The sequence below is a fragment of the Octodon degus genome, unplaced genomic scaffold (genome assembly GCF_000260255.1).
Source record: "Octodon degus isolate 3935 unplaced genomic scaffold, OctDeg1.0 scaffold00150, whole genome shotgun sequence".
Taxonomy (NCBI): domain Eukaryota; kingdom Metazoa; phylum Chordata; class Mammalia; order Rodentia; family Octodontidae; genus Octodon; species Octodon degus.
Genome location: NW_004524726.1, coordinates 7,572,292 through 7,595,596, shown reverse-complemented (window position 1 = coordinate 7,595,596; position 23,305 = coordinate 7,572,292).

Sequence of the window (23,305 nt, the reverse complement as noted above, 5' to 3'; positions counted from 1 at the left end):
CCTACTGCCAGCCTGTTTTCCACTGCTATGAACTGTTGCCCTTGGCCATGTGCCACTCTGTCTTAGAGCCAGCTGATTATGGGCTAAAACCTCCACAAACTATATTTTGTCACAGTAATGAAAAGGAGACTGGAAATGTTGGGTTTTTTCTTTTTTTGTTTGTTTGCTTGTTTGTTTGTTTTTGCTGGCTCAGATTTCCTTAAGGGCAGGTCTGGTAAGGCATAAAGAGCTGGTGATCCAACCACGGTATCCTATACCTGACTGCGTTTGCATAAGCAGATGCTTAAACAACTGAAGTAACCAGAGCTGTAAAAGGCTCAAGTCAACAACCTCTGACATTGCCAGTCATGTGTATAACCCACTATTAATATAGACTGCTGGACTGTATTGGATTAATTTGCTGAACTCATGCATCTATATTATAAGAACGGCAATGGAATACCCATCTCTGACAAAAGTAAACAAAGAAGGGAGATATAGATGAAGGATCACTTTGTAGCGAAAATATATATATATATATATATATATATATATATATATATATATCTGTATATCTATTTATCTATCTATATATCTATATATCTGTATATACAAAAGAGTTAGCATAGATATACAGCTATGTTCTCTTAGTTCAATGAGAAGGAAGTTTTGAACTAATAGTGTTTAGACAAGATATCATGTCTGCCTCTTGTACTATGAATGACTTGTACAGAGACAACAATATGCAATGTATTAGTCATTGTAATTGTCCTACTAACTTGTTTTGAGAAGTCTCATTGCTACTTCTTTCTCCATAAAATTAATATTAAAAAAGAAAGCAATCATTAATCCTCACAAATGCAGAAAGACCTAGTACAGCAAAGGCAGTTTTGGGCAAAATGGAAAGGCAGTAGCGTAACAATCTCAGATTTCAAGTTATAGTCTAGAGCAATAGTGATAAAAATTGCAAGGTAATGGAGAAAAAAACAGACTCATGGAAGAATGGAACAGAACACAAGTTACAGAAACAATTCCAGATACAAGGAGCCATGATGCCTTTCACAAAGAGACCAACTCCTTTGCTGTAAGAAAAGTAGCCTTTTTAAAAAATGGAGTGGGGAAAACTGACTATCCACACGCTGAAGTTTAAACCTAGATCCACGTTGCTCACCATGCACTAAGGTGATTTCAGAATGAGTCAAAGATCGAGACATTAGAGCAGAAACACATATGCTGCTACAAGATAAAACGGATAAAGCTCTTAAAGACATGGGTGTAGGCAAAGAATGAAACCCTGATTATGCAAAAAATAATACAAGAATCAACAAATGTGATTTTTGTCAAATTTAAAACCTCTACAACCAAAGAAACCACTACCAGATTTAAAAGACTACCTACAGAATGGGAGACAATTTTTGTCAGGTGCTCCTCAGATAAAGGACTAAAATATAGAATATATAAAGAACTCAAAGTATATGGGTCGGGGAGATAGTTCAGTGGAATAAGCACTTCCCTGGCAAGCACAGGGGCCTGAGTTCAATCCCTGGCTCTACAAAAAAAAAAAAAAAAAAAAAAAAAAAAAAGAAAAAGAAAAAAAAGAAAGAAAGAAAGAAAGAAAAACCTTGGAGGAATTAGACCTCCCAAATTCGAAGACCAAAAATTAAAAATGGGAATCTGAAAAGAATGGACAGATCTCAGATGAAGAAATACAAATGGCCAATACATGTATGGATAAATATTTAACATTGCTGACCATGTAAGAAATCCAAAGAAAAACACCACTGAGATCCCATCTGACTCCACAAGAAAAGAATATGATGAAGAAATTAACTTGTAACTGAAGAGGCTATGGAGAAAAGGAATTCTTTGCTATTGGTGGCCCTGTAAACTGATACAGCCCCTGGCAAAACTGTCTGGATATTCCTCAGAAAATTAACAGTAGAGATTCTATTTGGTTCTGCTATTTTTCTTCTATATAGCTTTCCAAAAGAGTTAAAAATATCACACTGCAGTGATTTATTTGTACAAATGTTTACAGCAGCACAGTTCATAATAACTAAGTCTTGGAAACAGCCATTATGTTAATCAGAACATGAATGAGTAAAAATGCAGTATCTACACAATGGGATAATGCTCTCCCAAAGGAAGGATAAACTTGAGTCAATTGTAGAACAAAGGATGTACTTTAAGACCATATTAATTGAAGTAATTCAGAAACCTAAACTTAAAGTTCATATGGTTTCTCTTACATGAAATATACAAGTGAAAAAAAGGTTTTGTAATCTAGGGTGAACAATGTGTCACAAAGGGTACCTTTAGTTTGTACAATTGTCTTACGTGTTTTATACGTTATCTCATTATTCTGGCATTCTATATGTATATATGATAATTAACTTTATGAAATCTTAAAAATAAATGAACCCATGCTAGTAAAATAAAAAGGGAAAGGAGAGGGACTTAAAATGTGTTATGTACTTGTACCAATCCCCTGCAGTGAAGCCATCATTGCATAATAAATACTGTAAATATGTACTTATTAAAGTAAAAAGGCATCAAGGGAGCATTGCATAACATTTTAATTATTGTGTTTGGCTTGTCTTATATTAAAAAAAGAAAACTAAACTATATAAAGTACCGACTTGTCTCATATAATTACTCCAAGGGTTAAACAGTTCAGAGATTTGTTGCTACATAACTGCTGGCTACATCCTAATGCTACGTGTTTCTTGGTATTCCTAGGGCTTTTCCCTCATTGGCGGCACAGTGGCCAATAAAATAAGATCCTTGTGGTATGTTTCCCTTTACAACTAAGATCGAACTTCTAGAAATCATTGAACAGCTTTTCTTTCACATATTTGTTGGCCAAGAAGGCCACAAGTTCATGCCTGAACCAAACATTGGTGAGAGGACTGATCTTGAAAAGCTGACCAGGAAAGATAAAAGGAAGAGCTCGGGACAATGGCCAGGGGATTTGCCGTGCTTGAAACAGATTGCCATAATGTTAGGAATAACAATGATCAATGAACTGCATACTCTTTTTGTAAAGAACTCAGTAAATTTAACCTGTTTTTTTTTTTTAACTTTTTGTCCAGTCTCACCAAATTTCTGGATGATGTATTGATTTTATAACCTATGGTTTTCTTCTTTTAAGTTATCATATGTTTTAGTGTGTCATCAAAGAATTGTCCCGAATAAATTAGAACAAATTTCCTCGCTCTATCTTCATATGTCACAGCAAATTTTTGGACTAGAATAGATGCCTTGACATTTACTAATATTAACTTTGAAAATGTAATTTTATATTATGTGATAGTACAGAATGTGGTGGTATCCTCTGAGTTCTTTGCATAGTGTTAAAGATGGAAGGGGTTTCACGCATATGGACTGATTGATTGATTGACCAAGCTACTAAAATTTTAATAGTCTCAAATATTTTTGGATAAATGTCCCTTTAAAACTAGCTGTGTAGAGAGATGGGCACAATAAAATCCCTTTCTTTACATCTCTGTTGGAAATATGCGTCTTTCTTTCATTTTCCATTCTTGAATGTAGTTTTCATTGTAGCTTACTTTTTTACGTTGCATACTTTAGCGATGTATTTTAGGGCAGGGGCTACAGGGTGTTCAGGGTCTCACTACTCAATTGGACTCCTAGTGATTCTCCTGTTTATAGCCTCCCAAGAGCTGGGATTACAGGAACGTGCCAATTACTTAATAAACTAATTATTACAGTTAATATTTTCTGCATTTCTCATTATTGGCAAATGAATATATGCTTTCAAATCCAGAAAGTATTCAAATAAGCATTTGTTGGTTGTCTTATATGATAGTATAAATGTTAGCAACATTGTATAAGAATGATTTTTGGTTTGTAATACATCAGTATAATACCAGCAGATAATATATTGCAGATAATTCTACTATTATGTTTTCACTTTATTATAGAAATTCGTATATTCAACTTTTTGAAACATTGCCAACAATAGTGAAAAGATTTTCTCATTAAGTTTGGAGTATTATCTTTTCTAATAGCAACGAAGTCAGGCTTTTACAATTTATGATAGTAGACATATTCTTGAAATTGCAGATAAACATCAGTTTTATTAATTTTAATCTATGCATTTGTGGAAAAGATGGCATCAATTTCAATAAATGAAGGGTAGTACTTAGTACTGTCATTGAGGTTTCATTTTTTTTTTACCTTTTTTTTTTTTGGCAGAACTTGGGAATTAAACTCAGACTCTTGCTCTCGCTAGGCAAGCTCTTATTCTACGAGCCATCTCCCAGCCCAAAAGAGATTCACAGCTCTATGTGGCATCACTCATTTCTGGGCACTGGAGCTAGTTTTTTGTTTTTGCCTTTTTTTTTTTTTTTTTGGTGGAACCAAGGATTGAACTCAGGCCCTTGCACTTGCCAGCGAAGCACTTATTACACTGAGCCATCTCCCGAGCCCCCGAAGCTTCATAAATAATGGCCTTCAATGAATTCTCTGATTATGAATTTAATTGTTCTCCAAATTATTTTTAATAAATACTTTCATAATTTACTTCAAAGTTTTGCCAGAGATCTATTAGACTTCATTAAAAATAAAAACTGAGTAGTTTTTAAGATGATTTCTGTACTTCATGTACCCCAAGAATATTTGTCAAAACTTGTGAATAAATATGACACAAGAATTCACCAAACAGTTTGGCAATATGCATTCAAGCCACACTGATACATAAAATTAATCACCATAATAAGTACTGTTCCATTATCATTATGCCATATAAGACATTAAAAATTCATTAGGAATGTAAAAGTCAATCTCCTTTTTAGTAGAAAGTTCTACAAATTGACTTTGTGAAATAGTATTGCAAAGTGATATATATATATATATCACTAATAATAAAATTATTAATTATAAAATAATAATTAAATAATATATATATATATTAATTAGAGGCAGTGTCTGACACAGTATAAGTGATGTGTGTTAGTCAGCTGTCCTTCACTTGAGGAAACCAGCATTTAAGAAGGAAATATTTGCTTGATTCATGATTGCACAAGCTTCATGCTGGGGGCACTTGCTCCTCGGTGCTGTGACGGCAAGGCATGCCAGGAGAGACTATGTGGCAAAATGGGCCTGTTGGTCTTGCAGCAGCTGGGAAGCAAACAGGAAAAGTGGCTCCCATCTCAGGATTCCCTCCCAAGTCACATTCCGGGCTCCAGTCAAGCTCCTGAGTGATCTTCTCTCAGCAGTCAGATTGGCAGTGAAGCCAATGGGACTTCAGGGAACATTTTGATTCAAAGAATAGTAGCAGGTGGGTTGTGAACCAATAATCTAAAAGTACTTTATATGGCTTATTTATTCTTTTCATATATATCTTTATCTAAGAATATGACTTTTTCTTTTAAAAGTTATCACTTCTGACTGTAAAAACCTTGAGATATTTTTCAGAAAATAATTAGATGTTACAAGAACAGCAAAGTCTTTGTCCACAGCTGTAATGATTCATAAATTCATGTATTGCCTACTGCATTTTCTGCTCCCCTTTCAAACGATAGCCATATGAAATTGTTTCCTTGTTCCCTGAGTTGTATTCAGCTGAGTGTCAGAAGTAAGGGTTGAAGGAGAAGCGAATAAAATTTTTTTTGCAATTCTGTATCAGTAGTAAATGAAAAGCTAACATATCTAAAAGTGATTTAATAGAGCCCAAAATAAATTTTAGAAGGCCTTGAGAAGAAAAATATACCTTTCTTGAGAATAGTATGTTAATTTTTCTTATATCAATTATTCTCATAGACAGAACTTTTAAATAGAAGAAACTGAGCTGATTATATTTTCTTTTTTTCAGTTTATTTTATTCTTCATACAATTATCAGGGTAATTCAAAATTATGAGAGACAAAAATAAATGGAAATAAAAGTTTAAACAATGTCTCAACAGATTCATCACAATTCAGTATCCTGGGGCCGGCCAAATAGCTCAATGGATTAAAGCACCTGTCAGCAGGCCCAGGGATTCTATTCCCTGGTCTGTCATGCCAGACCCACCCCCGGAACATGCTGAGAAGGTGATTTAGTCTGGGCTGTTGGTGCACGCCTATAATCTCAGCTCTTGGGAGACTGTAAACAGAGTGATCACTATGAGTCTGACCTGGTAGTGAGACCTTGAACTCCCTGTAGACCCTTCCCCAAAAAATACAAAACAAACAAACAAACAAACCCAACAATTTAGCATCCTAATTATAGAGATAAAAAAGAGGTGCTCTTCCTGATCAACAGGTTTTTTATGGTAATATAAGATCTATACTACACTGCTTCATCGATGACATTGAACATTGTTTACTTCTCTTTATTGCCTATAAATAAATCATTTTCACTAGTAGTTACATTAGATATATACACTAATGAAGAATGTCATATTTACAGTGTAACTTACATGGCTTGATTTGCTATACAGCTCCAGTGCCATAAATAAAATTCCCTTGGGATGGAGAGATGATCTTTCCTTTAAAACAGTTGAAAACATATTATTCAAAAGAATGCTAACTTTATAGTAAAAAATGTGTTTCATAAACTATTATGTAAAATATCCCACAAAAGCCTCATGCATTCAGTGATGGAGATTTTGTAAGATGATTGGATCATGAGCAGGGAGGAGTTCATACCTGAATGTGCTTGCAGGATTCAAGGCCTGGTCAGAAGAGGTCAATCCTTGGGGCCGTGATCTGGAAGTCTGGAAGAGCCTTTCCTTGGTCTTAACTGTACCCTGTCCTCTATGCTTCCTCATGGCTGCAGGCTTAGCACATTTTCCTCCTCCATGCTCTTTCCATTTTTGGAGCCAATGGACTGGACCTACTAAAAGTACAAGATCTTCCTTTAAAGTCAATCAATCATGTATTGTTTAGCATTACAGGAAACATTTAGTATTCTACAAATAGAGGAAATGAATCAACTTTCAATATAAACAATTGATGATATTTATAATGGCACAAGGGATATTAAGGGCATTAATCCTGAGTGAGCATCTACTTTTCTAAGGAACTCTATGGAAGGTATTAAAAATTGAGAGTCAAAGACAAGGCTGTTGTAGCATGTTTGTGATCCTAAGCACTGTGGATGTCTGAGACAGGAGGACAATTTATTAACTTTGCATATCCTATCTTCAAGTTAAAAATAATAAGGTATAGAGAAATAATTCATTATAAAGTTCCTGGGGTCAATTTCCAGTAGTAAAAAAAAGAGATTATGAGACAGCAAATATTTCATGTGACTTAATGATGCATAACTGTTCTCCAGATTAAGCAAGCCAACTAGTCAACAACACATTCACTGTAAGAAGTATAACTGTCATTCTTATTGTTCTGCCTTTGTTTTGCATTTCTTCTGTCTTTGCTGAAATATTACCCACCCAATATTATTACTTTAATATCTACTACAACTTTCATTTTGAATATTCTGAATAGGAGTAAATGAAATTACAGATAAAATACTCTTTCCAAATAGGAAACAAAATCAAAGGACAAGAAGAATGAGTATCATTAAGGTGTTAAATTCATTCAAAAAACAATTATCTGATATTTTTAATAGAGTTTCATGTTTTAATTCTTTTAAAACTCAATATGTTAAACAGAGTTGAGTCATAAAAATAGGGTGCAAGTTGAGGGAAAATGAAAATAGTTATCATATATTAAAATTTAACTGTGAGAGTTCAAATATTTCTAACAATTAAAGATAGACATTAAATTAGAGATAAAGCTGATCAAAAAATGTGCACATCTGAAGATAATGAAGACAGCAGAATTAAATACCACATAGAGTTTTCCTCAGTACACATGTGGGATTGGTCACAGCAAAGCAGGACTTAAATAGCAATGCCCCTCTAACTGCCCCACTGCTCCCCTGCAGCTATAACTTCTTGTTTATGTACAACAAGATTGGCAGCTGTGTGCTGGAAACAGAGTTCATGCCATCTCATCCTCACTGGATTCATCAGGCTCAGACTTCTTTGAAGGCTAATTGCTAATTGTTTTGTCTCCTTCTGTGCCCTCACTTGTCCATCCTCCTCCACAGCCTCCCTCCTGTTTACTTTCCTGAGCAAATATATAAAACTAAATTAATTCCTTTGCTTTTAATGTCCAAAGTAACTCAGCTGGGTTGATGTATATTTGAAATCCTATAAAGAAATCCTCTTTTTCCCCATTAGTCTCTCTAATCTCTTGGAATCTACAGAATCAGGACCTCTGGAATTCTAAAATCTGAAGATACTTTTCTCTAATATGATAAATTAGTATGTGTATATATTCTAAACAATCATCATAAAAGCTGTAATTTAACTGCATTACTTATAATAATTAAAAATGTAAAGGCTTTGTAAACAAGGGCTTTATGCTGTATTGTTTAGAGCATAATGATAAATATAAAGTCTACATTTTTAATAAAGGTAAATTTTTTTCTAATATTCTGTATCCTAAATTTATTTTGAATGTAGGACCCACAAATCAAACTATAAGAAAAACCTTCTTCATCCCTAGTGATATAACAAAATCAGAATATGTGATGTTTCATTTTCTAAATTTTTATAGTTTTATGATACATTCAAGAAGTTTTCAAGCATTATATAGATCCTGAAAAGAAAATTTCTTGATCCTGATTTCTTTGAATAATACACAAATATTGTTGCATTTGTAATACTATTTTGGATTTTCTAAATAATACTATTTTTATTTTTTAATATTTACTTATTTATTTATTTTTATAAGAGAGTACAAGTTAGAATTAAAACAGAAAAAATTACCAGTGATACAGAATTTCACTTAATAAAGTATTATGAATTTCACAGTATTTGCTGTAATGTTGTCTTCCAACCAGTTATTTATAGTACCAGTTATATGCCTGTAAAATAGGAAGAAGAAAAAAAAAGAAAGAAATGTATAAGAAATTAAGAAGAGAAAAAGTACAAATAATTGAAAAAAGAGACAAAACTAATTAAAGCATGAACTATTTCTTTGCATAGAAAAAGAAATCACCCTGCTTACATACATAGATAAATCTCTTTCCTCCACTGCCTCTCTTGTCTTTCCTCTCAACTCAGTGACTCTTTCCTTTTGAATCAGTTCATTCACTTTTCCCAGTGTTTATCACACCTTTCAAATTCCATTATTTTCTTTCAGGTTCTCACACTAAGGAGACAATATGATGTTTGCACATGTGGGTCTGATTTATTTCATTTAAGAGTATAATCTCTAGCTGTGACCATACATCACAGAGCTAGAGAAAATTCTCTTCAAATTTGTTTGGAACCAGAAGAGACCCATAATATCAAAACAATCCCAGGAAACAAAAGAAAGGAAGGAGGTATCATAATCCCTGACTTTAAATTATACAATACTATAAATCCCTGACCTAAAATTAACTTCCTGATCTGTGATAAAATCAGCATGCTGCTGGCATAGTGACAGACCTGAGGATCAATGGAATATATTGGAAGATGCAGACACAACTTCAAACACTCAGGTACCTTATCTCTGAAAAAGGGGTCAAACGTTCACTGGAAGAAAGATAGCCTCTTTAATAAGTGTTGCTGGAAAAACTGGCTTTCTATATGTTAAAGGCTAAAACTTGATCTATGCTTATCACTATGCACAAAGATACAGTCAAAATGGATCAAAGATTTAAATATTAAAATAGAGAGACTAAATCTTCTGGAAAAAAATGTAGGTGAAAATCTTAAAGACATAGGGGTAGGTAGAGAGTTCATGAACAAAACCCAAACTTCATGGAAAATACTTCAAGGAATCAGCAATTGGGATCTCATTTAAAAAAAAAAGTTTATGCACTTTAAAGTAAATCTCCAACAGAGTAAAAAGAAAACCCACAAACTGGGAAAAGTTATAGCTGACTCTCTCTCTGTCTGTCCCTCAGGCAAAGGCCTTCTACAAGAACATATTAAAGCATTAAAAAAGCATTAGGCCTCCAAATTCAAAGACCCAATTCAAAAATGGGCACCTGAGATTAAAAAAAAAAAAAAAAAAAAAAAAAAAAAAAAAAAAAACACTTCTCAGAGGGAGAAGTAAAAATGGCAAATAGATAGATGAAAAAATATTCAATATTATCAGTCATTTCAGAAATGTAAATTAAAACAACACTGAGACTTCATCTCACCTTGGAAAGAATGGCTAACATCAAGAAGTCAGGCAATTACAAATGTTTCAGAGGCTGTGGAGAAAAAGGAACCCTTCTGCACTGTTCTTGGGAGTGCTTACTGTTACAACCACTATGGAAATCCGTGTGGTGATTCCTTCAAAAGATAGGACTGGTGATCCCATTGAAGTCAGCTATTCCTCTCCTGGATATTTTTTCTAGAAGAGCTGAAAACCTCATACCACAGTGATGTAAGTGCACCCATGTTTGTAGCAGCACAATTTGTCAAAGCTAAATCCTGGAAACAACCCAGATGCCCATCAACTGAAAAATGGATAAAAAAGATGTGGTATTTTTACAAAATGAAGTATTATTCAGTAATAGTGTTTTTTAAAAATCTTATATTAATTATTTTAGTATGTTCACAATCTCTATCAAGATTTTAATCTTGTAAAATATAATCATTCATGGAAAATATATTAGACATTAAAATATATAGTTCAAAATAATGTATGATGATAATACTTTTGTATGTAAAAGAAGAAGTTTAAAATATTAAAGGAATTTGGAACTATAGTTACTGAAACAGTGTCAGCACATATGCACACACCCAGTACCAAAGAAAGCACAAAGAAAAATAGTTTCATTATGTTATTGAGAGAAATATATTAAATATCAGACATGATGTTAAATATCTCTAAATGTTTATTTAGTCCACTTTGAATTCATAGATCTGCATACCTTATAGTATCTCTGTTCTTTAATTTATATTACCAGATCAGAGAATTAGGCAGATTTTCTGCTTCTTTGTTGAGTTCCTCAGACACATAAAGTTCAGAAAGACTAATATATTCTGAGAGATATCACAGAAAATCATAATTGTCTACACAGGATACAGAATGTTATCAAAGTTAGAAAAAAAATCACTGCTGTGCTGCACTCTGCTCCATATGCTCTACAAAGTGATGTAACGTTTTCTTCTCTGAAGCTGCTGAGAGGGCCATGTAATCAAAGCAACGAAATAAGATTCTTTTCAAGGATTTTAGAAAGGTTCTTTCCTTTCTAGTTACCAGCTTCCATTGCCATGAAGGGAGAGAAATAATAGACTGAAGCAATAGATTAAAAACTCTCAAAGTTGAAATTAAATATATTTGGCTTTTCATTGGTTATATTTCTAAAATCTTTTTATTATATATAAAGCCAAAGTCATAAGAAGATTACAACTTATTTTAAAGAAAGAGTTGTATAATTTTAGCCGTAGGCTATTATATATGTTCAGTGTTTGAGAGTGATGCATCATGTTTATAACTTCATGAGCAAAGAATGTAGAATCTTCTACCAATTATATTTACTACTATATAACTTTGGCATAGCTCAGTATAAATCAATCTGTACACTTCACTAATTTTACAGACAAGTATCTAATATTGTCTTTAATTTTTAAACTAAATTAATTCAAGTACTTTGAATGTTTCTTTGATACATATAGTTGTGGCAACTTAAATAAATTGTTGTTTGTTAAGCTTCAAATTGTTATTTAAAAATATATATTTCCAAATGCAGCTATGTTGGCTTTTGTGTTGGAACACTGTAAGTTAAATTTTACTGAAAATATATGTTCTAAAATTTATAGATAATAAATTATTGATGTACTGTTTTATTGCACACAAATGGCAACTTCTTGTAAGTGATAGTACTCTACAAAAGCCTAATAGTTGTTCTTTATGGGAGATTTAATTAGCATACTCTCAACTCAGTGATATATAGCTGCAAAATCTGTTCTCTCACTGAATTTTTACAGACCCCTGGTTCTAATGTTGCACATATTAATCTGGATCATTCATAGAAAATTGTGTAACAGATTTCTTCCATTCTGAAGAAATCTCAAAAACCAATGAATTTTACTATTAACCAGATTACTCTTGATGACAAGTAGTGGTTTTGGTGATGATTCCAATTACTGTACCCAAAGTCTCATTAGAATGATTCAAATAATAGGCAGAATCTAAGTAGCCTCAAATATGAGGCAGCAGAGAATCAAGTCCAATCTTTATATTGTTTCTCATTCTCTTATTTTTTATAGGAGGGTCACAATTAATGGTTGCTACCTGTATTTATTTTTACCTATTAAATGAAATTCAGTGTATTATCAAAAATTATTGAGTAAGAAAATTATTCAGTGTTCAGCCTAGGTAATACATCAAATACACATAAATGTACATTTTGTCTGAAATACATACAATTTGTTATTCATTATCATCAAAATACATGCTTTTCTATTTATCCTATCTGATCTATTTCATGACTTTGGGTTTCCTGGTACTTGGACCCAAGAGTAAATCTCAGTGATGTCATAAAATGGACTCCATGATGTACATGAAATGAGGCTGTTTTAATTTAATTTCTTTACTTGTTAGGTTTATTTAATTGCAAGTTTGAACTTATTTTGAAATTAAAATATTAATGTGGCCCAGGAAATAATGACTTTTTCAATTCCTTGAACCATAGTGCAATGAAATAGGAATTACTATCCTACATACATAAGAAAAAATAATACAGAGCAGGTGGGCTGAGAATAAGTTTTGGAATCACGAATATAAAGGTAAATTTATTTACATGGCTTTGGTTTAAGATGTCTTGGATTTTGAGATATATCATAAGCATCATAGATGAAAGATTGATAATGTCCAAATGATAAAAATAACATTTCCCTGCATCAAAACTGAATTACTTCAATTTGTATTCCTGTAGAAGTAAAATGTCTTATGAATTATAGACCACTCATAATTCAATTTAGGGTTCTTTTACTTGGAGAAGAATTAACATCAAGAGAATAATACCTATCTCACAAAACTTAAAACAATTATAAATAAATAATCTCAGTTAATACTAATTTTATATTATAAATATATCTTTCAGAAATTATTTGGAAATAGGTTAAGGCACTTTTAGCTATCAAGACTGTTTAAATCTTTCTATATTTCTGAAAATTCTTTACTAGTGACTTGACCCAGAAATGAAATAGGAAAAGCAAAAGGTACTTTAGTGAACATTATTTTTTATTTTTCTTATGTTGTACCCACTAAAATCTTCATGTATAGCTTTTCTTACATGTTTATTGTAATGTAGACTATGAAACCTGATCAACAAACTTCTCTTATTCTATTATCTTAAAAAGTAAATTCCTATTATATTCAAAATTGTTTACTCAGTGTTCATATGCTTTAATCTGACAATCCTCTTATTTACACCGAAACTTTGCCTTGTATGGCTCATCTTTCTCTTTAAGTTTCCATTTGTTTTACAACTGAAATAATTTCTAAGATTTCTCTCTGATAGCACTGTAAAAATCTAATGAACCCTCAGTGTGTCACATGCTGGAATCCAGTCCTACATTATAAGGTCTTTGTGAAAAATTTCAAAACCAAACCCTAACCCTGCTGTTTGCCTCTCTGTCTGTCTGTCTGTCTGTCTGTCTCTCTGTCCTCTGCCAACATACATATTTATCTATCCATATATCTCGCCAGCATCCTACCTACCTACCTTCATTACTGCCAACTTGAGTATGAATGCATATTAGTATGTATGCCCATAGGAAGAATGAGACATGAAATCTTTCCATGCATGAACATATCAAATGTGTTTTTGATATAGTTTTATATCATATGATAAATACAATGCATAAGATACAGAAGATCCATGTTTATTTATGTAAAGATGACTTATGCTATATCATCTATTATTGTAACATTTTGTACTGATGTAAGTGATACATTGGTAGCTTCATGAATCCAACTGTGGTGGACAAACTCTCTTTGAGAGAAGAGCAGTTGTCTTAATTTTGGCTGAGCCTGACCCTATTTCCTTGTATTGATATGTGCAGAGCTGGCTAGGTCTTTTGTTTATCCCTTTAATTGATTTTAAGAAATACATATTTGTCTAACCAGGGTGCTGTTGGGAGCCTTAGAAGATGGCCAGCATATTTCCTCAGTAACTTTTGCCTGTTGTTCTTTAATGTGAGCTGAGTTGAAATGGGATAAAGAGCCAACGCTCCACACTGTCATCTGGGATCAAGTCTTAAGAAAGAGTTTATCACTTCCTGGGCTTGAAAGATTACACATCAGAGCTGAAGCACCAGAATCCAAAACATTATATATGATCTCAGTTGTGTAATGCAACTTACTCTTTCTATATCTCTCTCTCTTTGTATATAGCAGAGGCAAATGCAGGCCTCCGCCTAGCCCAGCTCATGGTGTTCGCCACTTCCTGCCAATCTTCTCTCTTCCTAGTTTCCCTTCCTCAAGCCTCTCCCCTCCTCACAAATGAATAAATGCTGGGCTTGGTCTTGAGTAGGCAACTTTATTCCAGATAGCCATCATCACGATTGGACTTAGGATCCCTTGGCTCCCCATAATTATAAATATGCTTTAGTATCTTTATTCTCACCATAGATGTCACTGGAAGTGGTAGATTAAACTAACTTGATGTGATTCCAATAGCTTATCTTGGGGATTACAAATATAAACTTTTTGGACTGAGATGAGGACTAAGAAAGGCTCTTTACACCAATTTTATGGATCTTCCTTACCATAAATATCAGTTCAGGGCTAGCCAGATACCGCACGGACTAAAGTGCCTGCTTTAGCAGAGTGCAGTGGCCATGCTTCAATGCCCAACATGCTGTGCTAGCCCTGCCCCTGGGCACAGAGAGACAGCAATTGAGACTGGGCATGGTGGCACGCGCTTTTAATCCCAGCGCTTGGGAGACTGAAAACAGGAGAATCACTATGAAACATATCTCTTTAGTGAGATCCTGTACACCATGTAAACCCTGTCCTAAATTCCAAAAACAAAAAAAAAATCAACTCATAATTGTTCATTCTATATTTTCCAATATGAAAAACTTTATAATAATTTTTATGACATTTTAAAAGCTTTGCCCATTTCATTCTTCACATAATTAAATAAGTGCACTTATGGCTAAATAAACTTAATACATATTCTCAGAATATATCCCAGAGAAGTAGTTGCAATTTACAATTCTACCGTCCGTTATCAGAATGTCCTTTAGGTTAACACACTCAGCTAGGAAAGGCATATCAGTTGTTTCCAGATATTGGTGATTACAACAGAGATTGTTGTATTATTTTCTGTACAGCTGTATTGGTTAATACAAATTTTCAATGTGTAATTTTTTTTTTAGAACTGGGGCTTAAACTCAGGCCCTTGTACTTTCCAGGGAAGCACTTATTCTACTGAGCTATCTCCCCAACTCCTGTATGTGTAAATATTAAGGAGCATGATTTCTGGATCTGTACTGGTCACAACAGTATTTTTAATTGAATATGAACTTTTCAACCACTGGTCAAAAAGCAGCAATCTGTTGGCTCAGCCTCAAAAGTGCCAGGATTATAGGCATGTACTACCATGCCTGGCTATTGAGCATCTTTTCATTCATTTATTTGTTGCTCGTTATTTTATTCAAAAGGGAAATTTTCCTGATCCTTTTTTTTTTTTTTTTTTTTTTGAACCACGGATTGAACTCAAGCACTTGCACTTGCAAGGGAAGCATTTATTCCACTGAGCCATCTCCTTGGCCCTTTCCTGATCCTTAATGTATTTTTATTTGGGTTGTTCATTTTCTTGTTGCACTTTAATGTTTATTTATATTTTGAATAGAGGTATTTTTTCAGGATTATTTTCTTTCACTCTGTACTTTGTCTTCTAAATTTTTTTAGTATATTTTCCATAGGAAAATACACTTTAATTTTGGTATTTCTAGCATATCCATTATTTCCTGCATGGATTGTACTTTTGGAACTACATCTAAAAAGCCTTAATTCTACGTTTTGTGATGACTTGAAGTCTTTCTGAAAAAATATCAATCATCTTTCTTTCATTTATAATATTAAGCTATTGGCTGTGATCCATGTCCCAGAGATTAAAGGCACAGAGCTTTGCTGGTGCTTGGTCTAACCATTTAAGATCTTTGGTGGACTTTGAGCAGCCTTTTGGACTCTGGTAAGCTGAGAACCTTGACTTGTAGTGTGCAGGTGTGGAGCGTGTCCAGGTACAGTTCAAACCTTTAAAAAACTTATGACTCTGGGTAAGCTGTGATCTGTGGGCCCAAAGCAAGCAGGTTCAGAGCTATTTATGGTGAATGTACAACACTGTAAGAACTTTACAGGACTCTAAGTTTCTCATGGGACTCTGTTGAGCTGTAACCGTTGGCCCTCAGACACAAGACTAGAACATGTGCTGGCACCTGTCCACTATTAAGAATTTAGGAGGATTCTGTAGAGGATATGGGATCCAGGTGAAACCAGTCCATACCCAGCCACTATACTGAAGCTTTGCTGAGCATCAACAAGTCACCTCCTTTAGCAGTGAGATTCTTGATGAGTCACATCCTGTTCCCCACTGTAACAGGAACATTACTGACCTATGTTCCACTACTCTATGAACACTGCTAGGTCTCAGCGATCATTTGAAGCTTCAGAAACGCAGGAGCAAATGGCAGTCTCAGTCCTCCAGACCTACTCAGAAGAAATCCAGGTGACAAAGACATAGAAGAAATTGGAAATTATACAGTTGCAATTTTTGAAATGATGGCAATTGAAGTGAAGAAAAAAGTCATCAGGCTATAGAAGAAATGAAATCAGAAATGATCTCTCAAGTCAGAAAAGAAATGACAGCAATTAAAAATTACTCAGCATAGCGAAAGAAAACATAGATAAAAATAGAGAATAGAAAAATGATGAAAACACTGAGTGAATAATACAGTTAAGAAATAGAATGCATGAAACAGATTCAAACTGATACTAACAAATTAGGAATTCCATTAAAAGCTGGAAAAACTGGTTGAACTAAGCTGAAGTTCAGACCTCAAAGACAGCAGTGCAGCTAATGAACGTGAAAGAAAATATCTCTTTAAACTCATAAGGGACCAGGAAATAACAATTCAGCAGCTACAAGACGATGCCTAAACAAATAATATAAGAATAATAGTTATCATTGTAACAGTATGGGACAACACAAGTGACATACAAAGACTGTTCATAGATGTACTGGCAGAAAATTTTCCACACATGAGAAAATGATCAGAAATACAGTAAGTGAGGCATATACAAATTCAAGTCATAATCAAAATAAATCTACACATAGAAACATCATAATCAAGATCTCAGAAATTCGGCAAAAGAATAGAAATTTAAAAGCTGTTAGGAAAAAGAAAAAGATCACCTGCAATAGAAAGCCTATCATCATCATGGCAGATTTCTCAACACAGATCATCAAATCAAGAAGAGCTTACCATAAAGTATTTCAGGTCCTGAAAGAAAAATCATTCAACTGGGATTGATATACCCTGCAAAACTATCTATCAAATTCAGTCATGAGATAAGATCGCTCCTTGACAAAGAACAACTGAAGAAATTCACAACCACTAAGCCAACCCTACAAAGAATACTGAAAGAGCCAGAAACAACCACAGTTTCAAGAATAGGGGAAAGGAGCATCAAACAGGGTGAGTAATTAAAAGTGAAAAAATGTACAGAAAATACAGCAGGAAAACAGCATGACAAAGATAAGCCAGTATGTATCAGTTATAACCATCAATGTAAATGGCCTCAATTCACCAATTAAAAGAAACAGACAAGCAGCGTGGATTAAGAAATGAAATCTAAAAATATGCTGCATACAATAAACACATTTAACTCAAAAGGAAATTTATGGGTTGAATGTCAGAGCAAGGAAAATAATTCTCCATACCACAGGAAATCAGAAAAACCAGGAGTAGCTGTTCTAGTTGCCGATAATATCAACTTCAACCCAAAATCATTCAAAGAGGTAAAGAAGGTCACTACATACTTGTTAAGGGAAAACTGTAAGAGGAGGAGATAATGATTATAAATTCATATATATCCAATGGATGAGCACCTACCTACATAAGGCAAATTTTAACAAACATGAAAAAACAATAAAGAATAATAAATTATTAAGGAAGATTTTAACATGGCCCTGTCACAAAGAGTTAGATCAACTGGGCAAAAAAGGCAGCAAAAAAATAACAGAACTAAACCAAATTTTTGAAGAAACAGACTTAGTAGACCTTTACAGAGTGTTTCATCCAGCAACAGAATACATATGCTTCTCAGCTGCACATGGGACATTCTGCAAAATAGACCATATACTAACACACAGAGCATGCTTAACAAAGAGCAAAGGAACTGAAATTATCCCATGCATACTATCTGACAACAGTGCAATGAAACTGGAAATTATTAACAAAAGAAACAACAAAACAACATAAATACATGTAAATCAAACAATAACCTGATAAATGACCAGTGTGTCACAAATAAAATTAAAAAATTAAACATTTACAATCAAATGGAAATGCAGAACCACTTAAGGAACCTATGGGATACATGAAAGCTGTCTTAAGAGGTAAATTTAAAGTGGTAAATTTGTGCATTATGAAAACAGAACAAGCCCAAATAAACAATCTTATGCTGCAACTCAAGCTCCTAGAAAAGAAGAGCAATTCAAGAGCCAAGCCCAAAGAAAGCAGGATATTATTAAGGTTATAGCAGATATTACGGCAATGTAAATAAAGAAAATAATACAAAAAATAAATAAATCAGGGTTGTTTTTTAAAATAATAAATAAAATTGATAAACCCCTAGCCAATCTTATCAAGAAAAGAAAGAAAAAGACCAAATTCATGTATTAAGAAATGAAAATGGTGAAATAATTACAGAACCAAGAGAAGTGAGGTAGATCATCAATACCTACTTCCAAAAGCTTTATTTCCACAGGATTAAAAACAGTGGAAAGGGAAAGCTTCTCAAATATATATGATATGAAAAAGCTGAATAAAGAAAATACAGTCTCTTAATAACCCAATAATGGGAAACAAAATTGAAAATATAATATAAAAACCTACCAACAAAGAAAATCACAGGTTCTGATGGATCCACAGCTGAATTTTACAAGACATTTAGAAAATATTTAAAGCCAACTTTTCTCAAACTCTACAACAAATTTAAAAGGGAAGCAATTCTCCCAAATTTATTGCCTAAGGCAAGTATTACTCTGAGAGCAAAAGCAGAGAAAGTTCCTAATGAAAAAGAGAACTACGGGTCAATTTCTCTAATTAATATAGATGCAAAAACTCTTAATGAAATAAGAGCAAACAGAATGCAGTAAATCATTAAGAAGATTATACATCACACACACATGAGATTCACCCCAGGAATGCAGGGTTGGTTCAACATATGAAAATCAATAAATGTAATACATTATATCAACGGAGCCAAGAACAAACAACACATGATCATGTCAATAGATGTAGAAAAAGCTTTTGACAAAGTCCAACACTCATTCATGATAAAAAAATCTTACAGAAAATGGGAACAGATTGTTTATACTTCAACATGATAAAAGCCATCTAAGGGAGATCAACAGCCAACATCACACTAAATGGACAAAAACTGAAAGCCTTCTCTTTAAAATCAGGAGCAAGACAATGATATCCATAGTCTCCAATTCTATTCAATATAGTTCTAGAAACATTAGCAAAGAGAAAGAAATAAAAGTATTAAGGATTAGAAAATAAAAAGTGAAATTATCATTATTTGAAGATGACATGATGCTCTGTATAAAGTACCCAAAAAACTCTACTAAAAGTCTTGTTGATTTAATTAACAGATTCAGACATATAGCAGGATACACAGTTAACACTCCAAAATGAATAACACTTTTTTACACAGAAAATGAACACACTGTGAGAGAATTCAGGAATACCATTCCTTTCACAATAATATCCAATGAAATGATATACATAAGAAGAAATCTCAAAGGAAGTAAAAGACTTATATAGCAAAAATTATGGTACTCTGAGAAAAGAGATTGTAGAAGATTTGAGAAAATAAAATTATATTTTTCAGCCTCTTTATCTTTGATAAATGTGCCAAACATGTTCATTGGAAGAAAGATATCTTATTTAATAAATGGTGCTGGAAAAACTGGCTTTCCACATTGGAAAAGAAAATTTATACATGTTAAAGGCCAAAAATAGACCCATGTCTATCACCAAGCACTAAGCTACAGTCAAAATGTATCAAAGATGTAAATATTAAAACAGAAACACTAAATCTTCTAAAAATAATTATTTTTTTTTAGTTCTGAAGAGTAAAAGCATAAGCAAAAACAGAGAAAAACACAGAAACAGGGTAACATACAACACTACATATGTTACAGATTTTCAAAGCAAGAATAGCTAATTAACAGTGGTTGTATATTACTTATTTTTATTATCAAATCTGTTGCTCAGGTTAACAGTTGTAGTTAATAACATATTTTTTTCATTATCAGATGACTTTCTGTAAAATCCAGTAGATCACTTCCCTCTCCTGTCCCTTCTCTTCCACTTTTGGTAGAAGTTTCCAAGTCATACTTTTAAGCTCTTGGGTTCTTCTACTTGACTTCAGTATCTGTTGAAATTTTTTTCATGTTTTTCGCTCCAGAAATTTCCATTTATATAATTTTATGACTTCTATCTTTGTTGAACTTCTAATTTTGTTATTGTGTCATTATTTCTGTTTTAATTTTGCCCTTGTGTTTTATTGTAGCTTATGAAGCTTCTTTAAAATGTTCATAGTGAACAGTTTTTATGGAAAATTTATGGAAAAAGTATAAATTTTCATTTTGTTAGGGCTAGTTTCTGGTACATCATTTTTCATTCTGTGGAGCCAGGTGTCTCTAGTTGTCGGTTATTCATGACTTTGTGGTGTTGCAGTAATGTTTGTGTATTGCAGAAAGCGGCACCTTTTCCAGGTGATTGCAAAATGGTTTCTCAGGAAAAGTACTTCCCCATCAAGCCTTAGATTGTCTCAAGGAATCCAGAGATAGGCCTGCAGAAGGAGCCCTTTCATAGTCAGGCTTGCTACCAGTGTCCAACCACAGGCGGATGGATGAGACATTTTGGTTCACACAGCCAAACATCTGGATGTATGAAGGTGGGTTGTTCTCTGGGTCTGTAGCAGAGGGTCTGAGCTCACATCCATGTGGGCAGGATTGGAATCTAGATGGGACAAAGGAATCCAATACCAAGCTGACCCTGGGACTGAATCTACAGGAAGGGAAACATTGCTCTGAAATGTGAAGATCAGGTTTCAACTTGATAGACTTGAATTCTGAATGTGTAACTACAAACGCTTAGCCTGACTTCCGTAGTTGGCTTGGGTGTAAGTTCTCTCACAGTGTCAGGTCCTCATTCAACTACACAGAAGGAATATTTGCCTGCGCTGAAATGTACTGGGAAAGAGGTGACATGGATGTGTCCTTCTGCTCTACAATCTAGTTTTTCTTTCCCTTATTGATCCAGGTGCTATACTGTATCACCAAAATTTTTGAGATGTTGTAAAGGCGTTTAAATTCATATTTAGTTGTTTGAATCTATGCTTATCTTAGAAGTCATGTTCTGAGTTCTCATTATACCATTTTGTTGTTGGATGCTATCTGACAGGCATATCTATTGTATTACCTCACACAGTCAGCTATAATACTAAAAATGTCATTAAAGTAAATTATTCGCTGTATAATTCAAGTACATTTATGACATTTTACCAACTTATATGGTTAAAAATTGTCCATCCAATTTGTTTGAGATTTTATTTTCAAGGCAGAAGAGTTGGGGAGTAGAACCTAATTGCGAAGTCTGTTTCTTTGGTTGTAAGGGCTCCAACTTCTGAATTAACTAATGAGTTTTACTTTCCTCTATATTCTGCCACATGAGGATCAAGCGACACACAATCACTGAGTTTTAAGCCTTACACTTAGATTCCCTAGATGCTAGGAATGTGGGAAATAGCATTTTTTTTATAATTACCTACTCTCTCATAATCTGATACACAGCATAAAACTGACTCTATACAAAGCATGTGTTAAATTACTAAGTATTTGAATTGTCATGCATATTTATCAAAAGATAATCAAATAATATCCTCAGGCAAGGAAAGGAATAGACTTTTCAGAGCAAAGGAACTATTTAGAATTGTCATATCACAGCTTATAAAATTAAACTTAGAATAACTTACAGTAATTTAAAAATTATTTTAAAATCTTACTATTAAAGTTCTTTAGACTTTTATTTTTTTCCATGAAAGATGATTTTTTTTTCAATTATTAAGTAAGGTAGCCACAGTTCTTAGTGATTCTATTCTGTCACTCATTTTTTGAACACTAAATATAAACACTACAGATTCTTACTAGGTGGAATGGGATGTCAAAAACTTGCATATTACATACAGTGGAACAAGCATTTATAGTAGAATTTTTTTAATATATACCAACAGATTCAGACTATACCGTATTTTCAAGCTAAATATAACTTTCTGACTCAAACATCAACAAATGTTACATGTAAAACTTTTTCCTCTGGCAGAACTTAAGAGGATACAAATATATTTTCTTTATGGCAAAGAGGGATTACTTATGTGTCTTCACACTCATATCTGATGGGTGTAAAAGCAAAAGTATTTAGCTGGCATCCAATATCTGATTGATATTGCTCTGAAGTTCAGATCCCTTCAAAATGGAGAGATATTTCACATTAACCCCAGTATTGTTACCCACAGTATCTGTTTTCACTCATTTGGAGATGTCCCTCTGTCTGTTACCGCTCTGTAAAAACTGAGGCTGAAACTACAGAATGTCCATATAAGCCAGGTGGTCTCCTCTTTTCACAATAACAAGGTGAACGTTGTTTTGGAAGTGAAGAATCTTAGCATGGTGATGTATAATAAATTTCCAATTATGATGAGTTGCAAATCTTCCTAGAACATCACAGCACATTTAATGAAAATAAACAAAGCTTCTCAGGCGTATTAGTGACATGCACCAATAAGGATTCATTAGCAATTGTATTTTTACAGCTCTATTACAGACTGAAAATGTATGCCAGAATTACAGAATTATAAAACTAAATTACACAAGCAGATTTCTTATGTGCAATGATTAATAAGCAATTTCATAGTTGTGTCCTTATATTTTTAAGCTACCATTTCTCTTTACATACCCTTCTTTAAAAAAAAACAAAAACAAAAAAACAAAGCACTACAGGATGAGTTATTCAAACCTGCCAGAACCCAGGGCCCCACAGCAGTGCCGCATGGTGTGATTCCACTCTGTTCTCT